The sequence below is a fragment of the Limulus polyphemus genome, unplaced genomic scaffold, assembly GCF_000517525.1.
Source record: "Limulus polyphemus unplaced genomic scaffold, Limulus_polyphemus-2.1.2 Scaffold8986, whole genome shotgun sequence".
NCBI lineage: Eukaryota > Metazoa > Arthropoda > Merostomata > Xiphosura > Limulidae > Limulus > Limulus polyphemus.
In genome coordinates, this window is record NW_013674596.1 from 19,249 (window position 1) to 23,031 (window position 3,783).

Sequence of the window (3,783 nt, forward strand, 5' to 3'; positions counted from 1 at the left end):
AGGGGGCTAACTATATGATGTCCAAATAATAATTCACAGTAAAAGGGAAGTAACTGATAATGTATATCCCTCTAGATGCTCATTTCAAACAGTTTCAAACTTTTTTTGAGATTTTCTTCTTTAAAAAGTTTCAAACTGTGCTCTGTAATTTTTTACTTTATGAATCATCCAATAAACAAATAGTGCTACCTGCTCTTTGTAAAGCACTGGAGTGTCAGAAGAATGGTTTGCAGAAACGGATGAAAAGAGCAGGGGAGAAATTAATTGAACTGATTCCAATAATCATTACGATGAATATATATCATCTGTGTCATCTTAGATAAACAGATCATTACACCAGGAGTAATAAGAAAACTGCTTGCGAAGTAAAACTTTAAGACTAATACCTGACTTGCTTGGCAAATATGGAAAAGTTCGGTTCTGTGAGGTCTCCGATTAAAGTCTATACGAGATAATCGACAGAGACAAATCCCGAGAGAGCGAAAATAGAATTATCGACTGTGATTCTGTCTGTGCAAGTGCTTTGTTTTTAGGCGTAAAACTACACAATGGGTTATCTGTCTGACTGACTGGGATTGGCTGACACATTATAATGCACTCAAAAACAAATATGTCAGGCCCTGGAAGCATTGTTATATATGTACTGTTATTTTCGTTTGACTAGTGATCATGAGACTTCTAGTACATAGGTAAATAAGATTTAACATTGCAGCTAGAGCGATTCAGTGATTTTTGTCCTTATCTATAATAACTGATGCGTAGTTTGTTACAAATATCGTTTAACTTTATTGTAAAATATTTGTAATTAAAAAAAAAAATTACCAAGCCAGAATGCTAATACGGTAGTTAAAACTGTATCTACTTTTTGACCTCGTGAAAAACCAACTGAGCTTGCTACAAGTTAGTGGTAGTGTTTAATAGTGCTTTGTTAGCACTATTTTGATTACATACACGTTTTTAAATACATATTTTAATAAAAATATAGTCTCGTATGTCGCAATTCATTTTCTTAATAATGAAATTCCATTATGAGGTTTTTTATTGACAACAATCACAGCTATTTGTCGTGTTTCATCACTTATTTTGCATGGTTTTCACAAAGATCCTGGACCAGGTGCGCGAATTTTGCCAAAGTAACACTGGTTCGAGGCTACTAGCTTTTTAAAAGGTTTTGTTTGTTTGGAATTAAGCACAAAGCTACACAATGGGCTATCAGTGCTCTGCCCACGACGGGTATCAAAACCCGGTTTCTAACGTTGTAACTCCACAGACATACAGCTGTGCCACTGGAGGATTTTTTAGAAGGTTGCGGGATCACTTTTAACAATACGATTTCATTCGTGACGAATATTTGATTCTGGTTAAGAACAGTTGTAACGTTACTACCAGGATTCTTAATAAAAGAAATATTAATTTAAACCATCATAATACAGAGTATATTCACAATCAGAAATCATGCTCGGCCTGATCTTTTACAAACTGCAAATCGGAACCTTCAAAAACTTAACAAAATAATCTTGTCTGAAGAATATAATCTTGGCACAAGAAAAGTTAGGAAAAAGAACCAGAAAGAAAAACCTAACTCCTTAAGTTATTTCAAAATATTCTGCTTAACAACACTTACAAGTATTTAATTCTAACTGTCAGTAATCTAAACAAGTAATCAGGACAGTATTTAGATCTCTAATCTCTTGACGTCTGACTATTTTACTAATTTCTTTTATAATTAAATTAATGGGTGTTATTTCCGAATGTATCATTTTTGGAGTCACATCTCAAATACTTCGGATTTTAATAAGGCATTCTTTCACACACTAGGCTGAATAATTATCCTTTTCCGAACCACTGAATAACAAACTTTACTGATATTTGATTGGTTTATATAACCACATGATGTATCAAAACAAATAAAAGTCCATAACATTCAGTAGAAGGGTGATTTAGACAGCATCTATGGTGAATTAAGACGTTATGCCAGATATAATGTCGAAAAACAGTTCTTGATGAAAATGAAGTCACAGATTACCTAAACTATGACACTCTTCGGGACTGAAAACACGAAAAACCTGACCATTTTTGGATTAAAAATCAGAAAACCTCAAACTCTAATCTTTCGGATATATTGATCTATATATGGAATGATTCTATATAATTAAACTGCCTAAAAACCCATTGGTGAGGAAAGATAATTTTATAGTGTCTATAAATGTGAATTCCAATGCATTTTAGAAATAACATACAGTAACAAAAATTAGAAATCAGGAGCATACAAAACACTGAAAGAACGATTTATTTACGATAACCCATCACACTAGAAAAGGTCATACGATAAAATGAAAAAAAAAAGAACAATAAGATATGATCACACACGAGAAAGAAAAAAAGACAATAAACTGATAACACCCCCAGTCGATCCAGTATAAAAGTTACAAAAACCTAGAAATCCCCCTTGAAAATATCTATATAGTTAACAGACTCAAATTATAATGGAGAAACACCCAAGTGAGAGGATAGCGTACCAGATTCCCGACAGGAAGACCTAGAACCCAACCACTTCCAACACAGAAATAGTCCTTCCCAGGACCTTCCTGAAGACGACAGCAGATTAGCAGCCGAAACGTAGGATAAAACTGGTTGGTAAGTTATGTATTTGGTTTAGCGCAAAGCCACACTTAGGGCTATTTTGCAAATTTTAGTGTTGTGAATTCGTACACTTACCGCTGACTAACTAGAAGACTAAGTATGTATATACCTGTTACTAAATGATAAGTAAAGTGAAATGATCCTATTTACTACTAACCATAACAATGATATAATATTTTGAATTTCTTCGAGAAACTGAGATTACAATGAAACTCAAAGGACATCGCAAAATAAACGATATATAAAAATATAAACTTAATGATAATAGTAATTAGCAAAACAGAAGGAATACAACCTCACACACTTCGTAAATTATTATTAATTGTCTTACTAGAACTTTCTTTTACAAACAAATAGTTTGTTTTTGGCTATAATTTTATTAAAAATATTTTGTCAAATATTCTCTACATCCGTCTTTTAAAAGAGAATGCTAAAATATAGTAGCCTCGAACCAGTATTATATTGGCAACAGAGATTGGGTTTCTCGTTTCTTCTGATGGTGTCAATACAGCAACGGAGTTCGATTAAGGTTCGAAGTCCATGCTACAAATATAATGTCGCACAGTTAAGGCAGCTGTATGACTCGAATGTTGGACTTAGATTGACTCATAAAGTATTATTGATATATATAATGTGTATAAAATAAGGTTATAGCAGTTGAATTACACTAGTTATTATTTTAAGTAGTAATATATAATTTGTGACGTTGTATTTTTTAATCTGTTAGTCTAAGTTAAATTAACACTAACAGATAAGCTACTTATCTGTTAAGCTTTATTAAAACTAACTAAAACATCAGACCCACGTTAAATGTAGTTATTCATAATCATATATAACATAATTCAAATTATGAAAACATCACATCATGAAGCGTAGTGAGCCTAATAGTTTGTGTGTGTAACAAATAAAATTTTTTGTTGAAAAATATACAAAACTTGTATGTGTCTCTTTCAATTTAACGTTTTTAATCTTTCCCTTCCACCACTTAAGTAGATCAAACTACACAGTACATTGACTATAGATTCATGTTCTTATATTCTTTACTAAAGGATAACTTTAATCTTCTTCAGGACCAAGATGTTGATAATCTTCATCAATATGATACTAATAATGGCTGGAGACGGCTTAAATGGGTAATGA

The 3,783-nt window shown here is 32.2% G+C and overlaps 1 long non-coding RNA gene across 1 annotated transcript in view; it reads left to right on the top strand.

Annotated features, from left to right (window-relative positions):
• Window positions 1–3,103: 3,103 nt before the first annotated feature.
• Window positions 3,104–3,783, top strand: part of LOC111083305 — a 2,698-nt gene continuing 2,018 nt past the window's right edge. Inside the window, exon 1 of the long non-coding RNA XR_002608938.1 lies at window positions 3,104–3,256. This is a non-coding gene — a long non-coding RNA (uncharacterized LOC111083305). The remainder of the gene's footprint in view (window positions 3,257–3,783) is intronic.